Raw genomic sequence first — 15,187 nt, forward strand, 5'->3', positions numbered from 1 at the left:
CTTCAACTTCCTTAGTAAACCACGGTTCCCTTGCTCGACAACTTCTTCCATGCCTGACAGGTACATACTTATCAAGGACACGCAGTAGCTGTTCCTCGAAAAAGCTCCGCATTACGATTGTACCCATCCCCTGCAGTTTCCTTCCCCATACTATACATCCTAAATCTTGCCGAATAGCATCATAATTACCTTTCCCCCAGCTATAATTCTTGCCTTGCGGTATGTACCTATCCCTGCCCAACGCTAAAGTAAACATAACCGAATTGTGCTCACAATCACCAAAGTGCTCACCTACATCTAAATCTAACACCTGACCGGTTTCATTACCCAGTACCAAATCCAATGTGGCCCCGCCCCTTGTTGGCCTGTCTACATACAGTGTCAGAAAACCCTCCTGCACACACTGCACTAAAACTGACCCATCTATATGACTCGAACTATAGTATTTCCAGTCAATATTTGGAAAGTTAAAGTGCCCCATAACAACTACCCTGTTACTCTCGCTCCTGTCGAGAATAAGCCTTGCAATCCTTTCCACTACATCTCTGGAACTATTCGGAGGTCTATAGACAACTCCCAACAGGGTGACCTCACCTCTCCTGTTCCTAACCTCGGCCCATACTACCTCAGTAGACGAGTCCTCAAACGTCCTTTCTACCGCCGTAATACTTTCCTTGATTAAAAATGCGACATCCCACCCCCTCTTTTACCATCTTCTCTGTTCTTACAGAAACATCTAAATCCTAGTACCTGCAACAACCATTCCTGTCCCTGCTCTACCCATGTCTCCGAAATCGCCACATCATCGAGATCCCAGGTAGCAACCCATGCTGCAAGCTCACCCACCTTATTCCGGATGCTCCTGGCGTTGAAGTAGACACACTTCAAACCAGCGTCTTCCTTGCCGGTGCCCTCTTTCGAACTTTTAACCCTATCCCTGACCTCACTACTCTCACCATCCTGTACACTGGGACTACAATTTGTGTTCCCATCCCCCTGCTGAATTAGTTTAAACCCCCCCCCCCCCCACCCGAAGAGCACAAGCAAATCTCCCCCCCCCCCCCAGGATATTTGTACCCCTCTGGTTCAGGCGAAGACCATCCTGTTTGTAGAGGTCCGACCTACCTCAGAATGAGCCCCAATTATCCAGGAAGCCAAAACCCTCTCTCCAGCATCATTCCTGTAGCCACGTGTTCAACTCCTCTCTCTCCTTATTTCTCACTTCGCTAGCTCGTGGCACGGGTAACAACCCAGAAATAACAACTGTTTGTTCTAGCTCTCAGCTACCACGCTAGCTCCCTGAATTTCTGTCTGAAATCCTCATCTTTCTTCCTACCTATGTCGTTGGTACCTATGTGGACCACGACTTGGGGCTGCTCCCCTCCCCCTTAAGGATCCCAAAAACACGATCAGAGACATTACGACCCCTGACACCTGGGCGGCAACACACCAACCGTGAGTCTCTTTTGTTCCCACAGAACCTCCTGTCTGTTCCTCTAACTATGGAGTCCCCAATGACAAATGCTCTGTTCCTCTTCTCCCTTCCCTTCTGAGCAACAGGGGCAGACTCTGTGTCAGAGACCTGTGCCCCATTGCTTACCCCTTGTAAGTCGTCCCCCGCAACAGTATCCAAAACGGTCTACTTGTTATAGAGGGAAACGACTACAGGGGATCACTGCACTGCCTGCCGTTTTCCTCTCCCTCCCCTGACGGTAACCCATCTACCTTCTTCTTTTACCTGAGGTGTGACTACCTCCCCATAACTCCTTTCAATAACCCCCTCTGCCTCCCGAATGATCCGAAGTTCATCCAGCTCAAGGTCCCTAACCCGGTTCTCGAGGAGCTGGAGTTGGGTGCACTTCCAGCAGATGTAGTCAGGAGGGACACTCGAGATGACCCTTTCCTCCCACATTCTGCAGGAGGAACATTCAACTGCCCTAGCCTCCATTCCCACTGAACTAACTTCCCAACTGCTGAAAACTAAAAACAAAACTTGTTAGTTTAGCAATCCGACGGACAGAACTTTTTTTTTTCGTTAGAGGAAGAGGATGGGTGGGAGATACTACGTAAGTAGTGCTTCGGGTAAAGCTGTCACTCGAGAACAGCCCCTTAACAAACCACCTTCAACTTACGCTGACCGTACTGCACGTATGCAAATCTCCCCGGAACAGCCAATCAGAAGCTCTGGTCTGCTGCCTCCTGCTGGATGCTTGCCTTCCCTCGAACTCCTCAGGTCACTTGCGCAGGTACACCTTCAATTTACGCTGACCGCACTGCACGTGTGCACATCTCCTCGGAACAGCCAATCAGAAGCTCTTCTCTGCTGCCATCTGCTGGATGATTGCCTTCCCTCGAACTACTCAGGTCACTTGCGCAAGTACACCTTCAAATTACGCTGACCGCACTGCACATATGCAAATCTCCCAGGAACAGCCAATCAGAAGCTCTGCTGCACTCTGCTCGATGCTTGCTTTCCCTCGAACTCGTCAGGTCACTTGCGCAGGTACACCTTCAACTTACGTTGACCGCACTGTACGTATGCAAATCTCCCCGGAACAGCCAATCAGAATTTGCGACTGAAACCACAAATTATTAATCCGCAGGTGATACGGGACTGTGAAATTAGTTAATTAACACTGAAGCGATGAACAATTGGAGTAGGGTACTTGAGAATGAATAGAACTATGGGAAATCATGTGCAAAGATAATTATGAGGTGTTTCAAGTGGAAGGAGAAACACGAAGGCCACAAATTGCACGGAAGTTGCGTATCTAGCAGGGACACGGGAATACAATAAATGACAATGCACAATCTTAGCCAAACATTGCAGCAAGGTTTTGCAAAGTCAGAATAAAGCCTCACGTGTTTTAGTCTAAGATATTCATATTCTTACAGCTCTCCTCCCAATTCGTTACAAACTAATACAAAGGAAGAAATGCGAAGTGCTCATTACATTCTTTGTCACAGCGCAATTCCGTTAGCTTCCAAAAGCACAATCGCCCCCAGCCCGTTCGCACAGTTCACCTGTGCTAACTTCATGAAATTAAGCTTTCTGCCCGAGACCCGAGTACATATTGACATCAGCTGCCATCAATCCGTCACTGGTCCCATCATTGAGCTCATCATTTCCATGAGACTAATAATCGGCAGACCCTTTGCCTGCAAAAACGCTTTTCAAACCATCCTCACATTAGCTTATGTTTTCCTACCCTTCATGGCATTGCCTTTTCTCCTTTAATCCGGCCGTCTTCAGCGCATTCGTTTAGAAAACAAAACTTTTTAGTTATCGGCCAAAAAATACCGTTTCGTTGCAAACCGTCTTTTCCACACCAACGTGCAACCTGCTTTGGCGCAACAACAAACGGGTTCCCATGTGCGACTCTTCCAGTCAGGAACCTCAGCTTGCCACTCTACACGAACAGCACATAGCTGTTGTAAAATCGGGCAATGCGTTAAATTGATGCAAAAATAAGATGATATATGTCCTAGTGTTTGGTTCTGTCCTGTCTTTTAAATGGCCTAGCACATATCCTCCAATGTCACTCCATGGCCAACAAATTATGCGGGATTAATCTCAGGTGGTTTCATTACTATGTGATAGTAACCAGAAAAGCATGACAATAAGTTATCTTGTTGCTTTATCCTAAAGCACGACGTACAATATTCCACTTAGACCATTCCTTGCCCCATCTACCCCTATGTCCAGAAGACACTATGTCGAGAAACACTCAGGAATCGACTACACTACCCGCAAAGGTGGTCTGGTAAGCTGCACATCCGATCTCTGAGTCTCTCTGGTTCCTCGTTGTGAAGGTGATTATCAATGGCTGTTCCTTGCTTGCTTACCTCTGATGTTGTCAGAGTCACCTCACACAGAATCTTTGCTTCGAGTCTTTTGCTTGTCCCCTGTGTGTCTTCTGGTCTTCTGCTCTTCTGCTCTGCCTGCGTCTTTGCTATCATTACTTGCACTTTTGCTTCTTCCACGTGTTCTACATCTTCTGCCCCGGAGTCTCTGAGAAGCCTATCCCCCCCCCCCCCCCCCCCCCGCGTCCAGTCGCTTTTCCAGAAACTTCTCCGAATTTCGACCAATGAGGTCTCAGGAGGGGGTTCCCAGAAGCCTATGATCCGGTTGATGACTGTTTGACAATCCACCTGAGCCCTCCCCAGTTGTCCTATCTCTTGTAGTATGGGCTGCACATGACCTGTATTCATATGAGGCAACATTAGAAACTCTCAGATACGGAAACACTGGCTCGATCTGGGCTCCGAACATCAGACTTTTTGAGGTTTGCAGTATGATTTTAAAATTATCACTGCCCCTGCTCTTGATCCAGTGAGCGTCAGTGAACCGGATCAGAGAATACTTGTCAAACCATCTCAAAGCTTAGGCACCCCGAATCCGGGTTTTACAGTATGATCCCGAACACACAATAATAACAAAACATTGAAAGTAAAACAATGAAGAAACAATGCATCAAGGTTCTTCATTCTCGAGTGGTCATGTAAGGTCGAGTTGTGACAGAATGCGTTTCTCACGAGATCAGGGTACATAGAGAAATACAGCACAGAACAGGCACACGATGTTGTGCTGAACTTTTGTCCTAGGTTAATCATAGAATTTTGGACACTAAGGGCTAATTTTCATGGCCAATCCAACCAACCTGCACATCTTTGGACTGCAGGTGGAAACCGGAGTACCCGGTGGAAACACACGCACTCACAGGGAGGATGCGCAGACGCCACACAGACAGTGACCCAAGTCAAAATCGAACTTGGGACCCTGGAGCTGTGAAGCAATTGTGCTACGCACAATGCTACCGTGCTGCCCTTAAGAAGAAGTTAATCTACACTCCATTATTCTACCATACTCCATGTACCTATCCAATAGCCGCTTGAAGGTCCCTAACGTTTTCGACTCAACTACTTCCACAGGCAGAGCATTCCATGCCCCCACTACTCTTTGGGTAAAGAACCTACCTCTAACATCCCTTCTATAGCTTCCACCATTTATCTTAAATTTATGTCCCCTTGTAATGGTGTGTTTCACCCGAGGAAAAAGTCTCGGACTGGCTGCTCTATCTATCCCAGGGGCTGGTATAGCTCACTCGGCTAAATCGCTGATTTTAAAGCAGACCAAACCGGCCAACAGCACAGTTCGATCCCCGTCCCAGCCTCCCCAGACAGGCGCAGGAATGCGGCGACTAGGGGCTTTTCACAGTAACTTCATTGAAGCCAACTCGTGACAATAAGCGATTTTCATTTCATTTTTCATTCCCCTGATCATCTTATAAACCTCTATCAAGTCGCCGCTCATCCTTCTCCATTCTAATGAGAAAATGCCTAGCACCCTCAGCCTTTCCTCGTATGTCCTACTCTCCATTCCAGGCAACATCCTGGTAAATCTCCTTTGCACCTTTTCCAAAGCTTCCACATCCTTCCTAAAATGAGGCCACCAGAACTCCAAATGTGGCCTGACCAAGGTTTTGTACAGCTGCATCATCACCTCACTGCTCTTAAATTCAGTCCCTCTGCTAATGAACGCTGACACAGCATAGGCCGTATTCACAGATATATCCACTTGAGTGGCAACTTTCAAAGATCTATGAACATAGATCCCAAGATTTCTCTGCTCCTCCACGTTACCAAGAACCCTACCGTTAACCCTGTATTCCGCATTCGTTTTTGGCCTTCCAAAATGGACAACCTCACACTTGTCAAGGTTAAACTCAATCTGCCACTTCTCAGCACAGCTGTGCATCCTATCTATGTCCCTTTGAAGCCGACAACAGCCCTCCTCACTATCCACAACTCCACCGCTCTTCGTATCATCTACAAATCTACTGACCCACCCTTCAACTCCCTCATTCAAGTCGTTAATCAAAATCACAAACAGCAGAGGACACAAAACAGATCCCTGCGGTCACCCACTGATAACTGGGCTCCAGGCCGAATATTTGCCATCCACCACCACTCTGTGTCGTCTATCAGTTAGCCAGTTTGTTATCCAACTGGCCACATTTCCCACTATCCCATGCCTCCTTACTTCATGCACAAGCCTACAATGGGGAACCTTATCAAATGCCTTACTAAAATCCATGTACACTTCATCCACTGTTTTACCTTCATCCACATGCTTGGTCGTCTCCTCAAAGAAGTCAATAAGACTTGTAAGGCAGGATCTACCCCTCACAGATCCGTGCTGACTATCCCTAATCAAGCAGTGTCTTTCCAGATGCTCAGAAACCCTATACCTCAGTACCCAGACCATTAATTTGCCTGCCATCGAAGTAAGACTAACTGGCCTGTAATTCCCAGGGTTATCCGTATGCCATTTTTTGAACAGGGGCACTACACTCGCCACTCTCCAATCTTCTGGTACCACCCCTGTTGACAGCGAGGACGAAAACGTCATTGCCAACGGCTCTGCAATTTCATTTCTTGATTCCCATAGAATCCTTGGATTTTTCGCTTCAGGCACGCGGGACTTGTCTAACGTCAAGTTTTTCAATACGCGCAACACATCTTCCTTCCTGACAAGTATCTCCGCGAGCTTATTAGTCTGTTTCACACTGTCCTCTCCACCAATATGGCCCCTCTCGTTTGTAAATACTGAAGAAAAATAAATGTTCAAGACCTCTCCAATCTCTTCAGACTCAATACACAATCTCCCGCTACTGTCCTTGATCCGGCCTACCCTCGCTCTAGTCATTCTCATATTTCCACATATGTCTAAATGGCCTTGGGATTTTCGTTGGTCCTACCTGCCAAATATTTTTTATGTACTCTCTTAGCTCTCCTAATCCCTTTCTTCAGTTCCCTCCTGGCTATCTTGTATCCCTCCAGCGCCCTGTCTGAACCTTGTTTCTTCAGCCTTACAAAAGTCTCCATCTTCCTCTTAACAAGACATTCAACCACTCTTGTCACCCATGGTTCCCTTACTCGACAATCTCTTCCCTGCCTGACAGGGACAGACATATCAAAGACACGCAGTACCTGTTCCTTGAACAAGTTCCACATTTAACTTGTGCCCTTCCCTGAAAGCCTATGTTCCCAACTTCCGCACTTCAATTCTTGTCTGACAGCATTGTATTTACCCTTCCCCCAATTTTAAACCTTGCCCTGTTGCACGCACGTATCCCACGCCATAACTAAAGTGAAAGTCACAGAATTGTGGCCACTAACTCCAACATTCTCCCCCACTAACAAATCTGTCACCTGCCCTTGTTCATGACCAAGTACTAACTCCAATATGGCCTCCCCTCTGCTCGGAAAATGTACATACTGTGTTGATAAAGCTTCCTGGACACACTGCACAAACACTTCCCCATCCAAACTATTTGATCCATAGAGTTTCCACTCAATGTTTGGGAAGTTGAAGACACCCATGACTATTACCCTGTGACTTCTGCACCTTTCCAAAATGTGTTTCCCAATCTGTTCCTCCACATTCCTGCTGCTATTGTGGGGCCAAAAGAAAACTCCCAACAAGGTGACTGCTCCTTTCCTATTTCTGTCTTCAACCCGTATTACTTCAGTAGGCAGATCCCCCTCGAACTGCCTTTCTGCAGCTGTTATACTATCTCTAATTAACAATGCCACAACCCACCTCTGTTACCATCCTCCCTAATCTTGTTGAAACATCTATAACCAGGGACCTCCAACAACCATTTCTGCCCCTCTTCTATCCAAGTTTCCGTGATGGCCACCACATTGTAGTCCCAAGTACCGATCCATGCCTTAAGTTCACCCACCTTATTCCTGATGCTTCTTGCATTAAAGTATACACACTTCAACCAATCTTCTTGCCTGCAAGTACTCTCCTTTGACAGTGTTACCTTCCCCATTGCATCACTACGTGCTTTGGCGACCTGAATATCGGCTTCCTTAGTTGCTGGACTACAAATGCTCCCATTCCCCTGCAAAAATAGTTTAAACCCTCCCGAAGAGTACTAGAAAACCTCCCCCCTCCCCCAGGATATTGATGCCCCTCTGCTTCAGATACAACCCGTCCTGCTTGTGCAGATCCCACCTTCCCCAGAATGCGCTCCAATTATCCAAATACCTAAAGCCCTCCCTCCTACACCATTCCTGCAGCCACGTGTTCAACAGCACTCTCTCCCTATTCGTAGCCTCGCTATCACGGGGCACCGGCAACAAACCAGAGATGACAACTCTGTTTGTCCTGGCCTTTAACTTCCAGCCTAACACCCTAAACTTGTTTATAACCTCCACACACTTTTTCCTACCTACGTGGTTGGTACCAATGTGCACCACTACTTCTGGCTGCTCCCCCTCCACCTTCAGGATTCTGAAGACACGATCCCAGACATCCCTGGTACCTGGGAGGCAACATACATTTCGGGAGTCTTGCTCGCGACCACATAATCTCCTATCTATTCCCCTAACCATTGAATCTCGTATTACTATTGCTTTTCTATGCTTCCTCCTTCCCTTATGAGGTCCAGGGCCAGATTCAGTGCCAGCGACCTGGCCGCTGGGGTCTTCCCCCGGTAGGTAATCCCTTCAACAGCATCCAAAACGATATACTTGTTTTGAAGGCGAACGGCCACGAGGGATCCCTGCACTGTCTGCCTGTTAGTTTTCTTTCCCCTGACTGTAACCCAGCTACTCTAGTCCAGTACCTTGGGTGTGGCTACCTCCCTGTAACTCTTCTCGATAACCCCCTCTGCCTCCCGGATGATCCGAAGTTCATCCAGCTCCAGCTCCAGTTCCTTAACACGGTTTCCGAGGAGCTGGAGTTCGGTGCACTTCCCGCAGGTATAATCACCGGGAACGCCAGTGGTATCCCTCACCACCCACATCCTACAGGAGGAGCATGCAACTGCCCTAGCCACCATCCCCTCTTGCATTACAGAATTAGCTGCCCCGTAGACCAACTGGACCTCCGCACTCCGATTCTGCTTCCAGTCAGCTGTACTCTAAACTCCTGGCTCCCTTCACGCTCTTTGATAACGTAACAGAGGAGCGAGAATCAAACGTGCAAACTGGTGTTAAATTTATGAGCCTTTTTTAGAAAATGGAAGTTGGAGAGATCATGTCACAGAGGCAATCACACTCATAACTATAGTCACCCCCGTACTCAGAGACACGCACACTCTGAGACTGTTTCTGAGGGAGACAGCTACACAGGCACATAAACATATACATATCGAGCAGGAAGACACGCATGACGTGCATGTCAGCACAGAGATGTCTGATGCCAGCCTTTGGCACATGGGCACACACACACAAACTCTTCGATAATTATAGGAAATGAAATGTAAGGAGCACCTTATTCCCTCCTCACCTAACTCCCTCAGTCACCCAACTCTCACTGTAGCACTCAATAGCAACAAGCTCAGCACTCCCTCAGTCACCAAACTCTCACTGTAGCACTCAAATGCAACCAGCTCTGCACTCCCCCAGTCACTAATCTCTCAGTGTCGCACTGTAATGCAACAAGCTCAGCATTCAGTGAAAAAAAAAACCAATACCTGCAGATTACTATTCATATCTGTTATCTTTTCCCTTTTGTCGCATGACGCATTTTTAAAATTGCCAACGAAATAAGAAAGTAAGTAATGAAGGCCCTATTGTCATTGGGAGGATTGGTCAGTAATCACTAACATTATATTTTTTTACACCAAACAACCAAATTGTGTTTGTTCGGGAGATAATGGAAACAATACAATGTGGCTGATAAAAGCCCTTTCCAATTAGGCGATGCGTGGAATAGCCGGATTAAGCTATTTACAATTTGGACCGTGATGTCCTGAGTCTTTCCCAGTGGAGGGAACAGAAGTTGGAGGGCTTTGGCTACCGGGTACCCGCTGCGTACCATCTCTGGTAGTGACCGCCTGGTCGGGGATTTCTGCGGATCACTGTACCAGTGACGTCACAGCAAGTGACATTTCCTGGTTTCCCCTCGTCCTTTTGGACGACGTCCGCTCAGACCTGTCGTCTTCCTGACGTCTGGTGAATCGGGGGTTGGGGGGGGGGGGTGAGGTAAAAATTCCGGAGGTATGGAGTGGAAGTTTGCGGCCTGGAGTACAGGGTGTGTGTTTAGTGGTTCTCGGGGTTCGAAGATCCCCGTTAGTGTGATGTGGCATTGGTGGAACTTCTGCTGTGAACCAAAAGCCTTCATCTGGTTGATAGGCTGCCATCCGGCTTTCTTGGGGCCTGCCAATCGCTTGTATACTGAGCGGCTGGCCAAACATGTCACCGGATAGGGTCCAGGGTATTTGGGGGTTGAGAAGATGCCTTGCTGGAGAACTCTAAGCATTCCCTTTTCTCCCACCTCGTACTCGACGGGTTTACTTTCCCGTCGAAGAGGTCCTTGATTAGATGTTTCCGTTTGCCCACCTTTATCGCGGAGGCCTGTTTTGCTGCCTTTAAGTTTTTTTTTATTACTTTGTTGGTATTCTCGTGGGTGAGGGCCGTCACTTCGGGCCCTCGTACATCCAACCCGCTTTGACCGCCCGGTAATAATGACGTGGGGAGTGAAACCTTGAGACCATAAAAGCGTATGACATTGGAGCAGAATTAGGCCACTCGGGTCATCGAGTCTGCTCCATTCAATCACGGCTGATATTTCCTCGTCCCCATTCTCCTGCCTTCTACCCATAACCCCTGATCCCCTTATTAATCAAGAACCTATCTATCTCTGTCTTAAATACACTCAGTGATTTGGCCTCCACTGCCTACTGCGGCAAAGAGTTCCACAGATTCACCACTCTCTGGCTGAAGTAATTCCTCCTCATCTCTGTTTTAAAGGATCGTCCCGTTCGTCTGAGATGATGACCTCTTGTTCTTCTTGTCCTAGAAGTGGAAACATCCTCTGCACGTCCACTCTATCACGGTCTCGCAGTATCCTGGTATGTTACTATACTATCCCCCCTCAACTTTCTGAACTTCAGCAGTACAGACCAAGAGTCCTCAGCCGTTCCTCATACGACAAGTTATACATTCCGGGGATCATTCTTGTGAACCTCCTCTGGACCCCCTCCAAGTCCAATTCATCCTTCCTTAGATACGGGGCACAAAACAGCTCGCAATACACCAAATGGGGTCTGACCAGAGCCTTATACAGACAAAGAAGTACATCTCTTGTCTTGTATTCTAGCCCTCTTGACATGACTGCCAACATTGCATTTTCCTTCTTAAGTGCCGGCTGAACATGCGAATTAAACTTAAGAGAATCCTGAATAACGACTCCCAAATCCCTTTGTGCGTCTGATTTCCTAAGCATTTCCCCATTTATAAAATAGTCTATGCCGCTGATTTACTCCAAACAGTCCCATCACCCGCTGCACTACCTGGGCTGTGAAGTAAGTGCCCTGGTCGGAGTCAATGCTGCGGGGTAGACCCCACCCAGTAAATATGTGTTGCACAAGGTTGTCAGCCGTGACCTTGGCAGTGTTGGTGCGGGTTCGAAAAGCCTCCTCCGACTTGATGAAAGTATCCATGACAAGCAGCATGTACTTGAACCCCACTGAACCTGGTGGTAGAGGACCGAAGCAGTCGATTTGGAGATTTGTCCAGGGCTCATCTACTGGGCGGGTGCTGGACACCTGATATCTGCCTTTTGGGCATATTGATTCAGATTATGTTGTGCGCAGATTATACAATTGTCGACATCATGTCTCACATCCTGTTCTTGAGTTGGCCACCAGCACAATCCTAGGATTCATTCGCTTGTGCCCTCCACTCCCTGATGGTCCTTGACATCGTGATTTTGGAAAATAATTTGATTTTGTTCCGCTGGTCGGAACCACGTATCTGCCATCCTTGAGGACTAGCCCTTGTGCTCAGCCATTTGTCAAAGTGGGCGGGATATGCTCCGACCTGAATCTGTTACAGGTGCCTGTTGCTTCTTTGGGCCTGTTTCAGATCTTCGACATTGGTCTGACGGGCACTAACTGTCTCAATACGTTCAGTGACGGGTGTTTGCCAACATTCCCCCGCCCGGGATCATGTTTGTGTAATCCATCCTGTCTTACATTCCCAAGTGGTGCGGTGGTGGGCTTTGACGTGTATTCTTCCATACTCTCTGCATTGGGTGGTTCGGAAAATGAATCCCAACAGCGGGGCTGATGGCAAAGGCTTTCCATCCGCCTAGATAAATCCGCTTGCGGCCCATAGGTACATAACATTCGTCAAACTGTTGCAGATATACATAATAACTGAATGTGTGTCTGCTAGAGTGGGAAACAGGTCGGGTTGGCTGACTATGTAAACTATTGCCCTGACGCCTGGGCACTCATGTGTGCCGGACGTTTTCGGGCTATTTCCCTCAGGGGCTTGTCTTCATCGTCTTCCACATAGACGCCACAACGCGTTTTCATGTTTTCGTCCTCCACAATGTGGAATCCATCAACATAAATATTTAAGCTGTTCTGAGTCTGACTAGTTACCATGCTTTCTACACCATCCACCCTTTTCTCCTCATTTGTTTAGGCAGAAATGACCCATTAGGGATCCTTTAGTGCGGGAATCAGGCATTTGTTCGGCTCCGCCTGTATTAATTATTTGGCTATACTTTTCTGCTTTAATTTGATTGGATGAACGACGAATGGCAACAAAAATGGCCATCACCAGCAACAATCCCAAAGAAGGATAGAAAAGCAGAGCCAGAGAATCACTCCACCAATATTCACCTTCGGATCCAGCTCCGCGTGTGGGGATTCGCCCCACTGTAAACACTTAGGCCATTCCCTATTAATATAAGCGTGAAAGATATCCTCACATTCGGCACGACTGCCCATCACACTTCTTCTCGAGTTTGGTGGTAGTCGTGTGAGGAAACATTTGGGCGAAGGGTGTAGTTTGCACTCAATTCCCATACACAACGTTTTCCAAGACCCGCAACTCTTCGAGATATTTCCTGAAGTCTGTAACACTGATGTTTCAGACAGCTGGTTTATGGCCCAATCAGCTGGTCGAATCTCTATCAGTCCTTCGCTCCCTTAAGGCTGCTTTACGTGGGGCATCTGTCCTGTTAATTCAGGCTCATATGGATAGTTTGCAGATGCTGGGTGGAAGGTCCGATTTTGGAGCAATGTATCACTTATTTTCAAAGGACCTTCTGGGGTGCCAAAATATTGACTCTTTCCTATTCAAAACTTCAACCAGCTCCTTAATTAAAATTTACCCAGATGTCTTTCTTCATGAGTATTTAAAAGTAAGGACACGGATATAATGCAACGCATTAGTTAAATATGATTAACCCGTAAATTACCCACTACACGTACAAGAAACACCTAGGATTCGACTATACTCCCCGCAAAGGTGGTTTGTAAGTTTGTAGATCGGATCACTGAGTCCCTCTCGATCCTATTTGAAAGGAGATGCTCGCGGGCTGTTTCTTGCATGCTAGCTCCCTTCTGGTCTTGACAGGGTCACCTCACACACCGAGTCTGTGCTTCGAGTCTTTTTATTGTCTTCTGTTTGTCTTTTGCTCTTCTGCTCCGTCTGTCTCTTTTTCTTCCTCTGCTCTTTTTCATCTTCCCCCTCGTGTCTCTGAGATGTATATTTTTATCCTCCGTCCACTCGCCTTTCCAGAAGACTCTTTGGCTTTCGGCAAACGAGGTCTCTCAGAGGGGACCGAGCAGCCAATGGTCCGGTTGATGACTGTTTGGCAGGCAACCTGAGCCCACCCCAGGTGTACGATCTCTGGTGGTTTAAGCTGCACATGAACTGTTTCCATATAAGGCACAAGGAGATACTCTCGGTGACAGAAACGCTGGCTCTATCTGGACTACGAATAGAAGTTTGTTTTCACACAGACGTAGACATAGAATTTACAGGGAAGAAGGAGGTCAATCGGCCGTTCGAAACTGCACAGGCCTATGGAAAGATCACCCTCCCTAACCCCACACCTCCACCATATCACCAGATCCGCAGCTAAGGGCAATTTAGCATGGCCAATCCACGTACCTGCATAGCATTGGTCTGTGGGAGGAAACCGTAGCACCTGGAGAAAACCCACGCAGACTCAGGGAGAATGTGCAGACTCCGTACATTCCCATGTGGCCTGTCAGACGGTAATCAAGGCCTTCCCTTTGTTGAAATGTTGCAATGTATAGTGACGGCGTTAAGGCCTCAAGTAGCGAAAATGCTTGTCCAGGAAATATAGCGCTCAAGTCACTCCGTCCGGAAATGCTATCTTGATTTACGACGTACGTGAGAAAAGTCACTTTACTTAAAATTGTGTCACAGAACATTACATAAATACAAGCAGTTGCTGCTTTAGTTTGCACACTCTCACGAAATTCACGAAACAGAACAAGAGTTGAAGCCAACCAACTCACATTTTCCATTTGGTTAAAAGTACATGCTAATTTTTTCGACTTCATTGGCGAATTCTCCAATTGCAACGATTTACTTTTCCGCCCGCAGGCAACATCTGCCCGCTAGTTTCACGGCGGCATAGGGTGATCACAATGGCAAAGTCCATTGACAAACAGCTGAAAGACATAATGCCGCTGGCAGAAAAGGACATGCCGAAAAGAAATATACGGATGAGGTATTGGTTAATTCAATCCAAATATCTATTGATTCGCACCCTTTTGGCACTGATTTTCCAACATAATTTATTCTCGTCAATTTTGAAGTGTCCAAGTGCTCTGCCGTATATAGGTTATTTTGAGTGACAACAAATTCTCCAGGATTCCAATGTCCTTTGTCTGAATGTCTGTTTTCAAATCTCCCTCCAATGTAGTCTGAAACTGAATGTCAGATCATGACCCCATTTTTTGTGCTTTCACGAAAAGCAATATATACTTTACCTCTTTTTTTTCTTGAGGAATTGTATCATTCGAATCCCGATTACATCACACTTCATCCTTCCAAATTCGGAGGAACACCACGAAATCTGGTCAATACGCTATTTTTCTAAGTCAAGGTTTGATGCTTTTAAACCGGAGCGATACACTGCCATTTTTAAGATTACGCAGGACATATACCATAATTCCAATTTTCTTCCAATAACTATCATATCGTATTACATTCTGTTGTACAAAGCGATATTCAATCCGACGTTCCTGCTGCTACGTTATTCCTTGAACACCGTTCAAAGCCAATCAATTTCTCCTCTTTATTCGGAACTTATCTACTTCAATTATGTTAACGTTATCCGTCTATCTTCCAGAATGTTACACCTTGCAGCTGCAGGAACGTGTTTTTTTTT

The sequence above is a fragment of the Scyliorhinus canicula genome, chromosome 12 (assembly GCF_902713615.1).
Source record: "Scyliorhinus canicula chromosome 12, sScyCan1.1, whole genome shotgun sequence".
Lineage (NCBI taxonomy): Eukaryota > Metazoa > Chordata > Chondrichthyes > Carcharhiniformes > Scyliorhinidae > Scyliorhinus > Scyliorhinus canicula.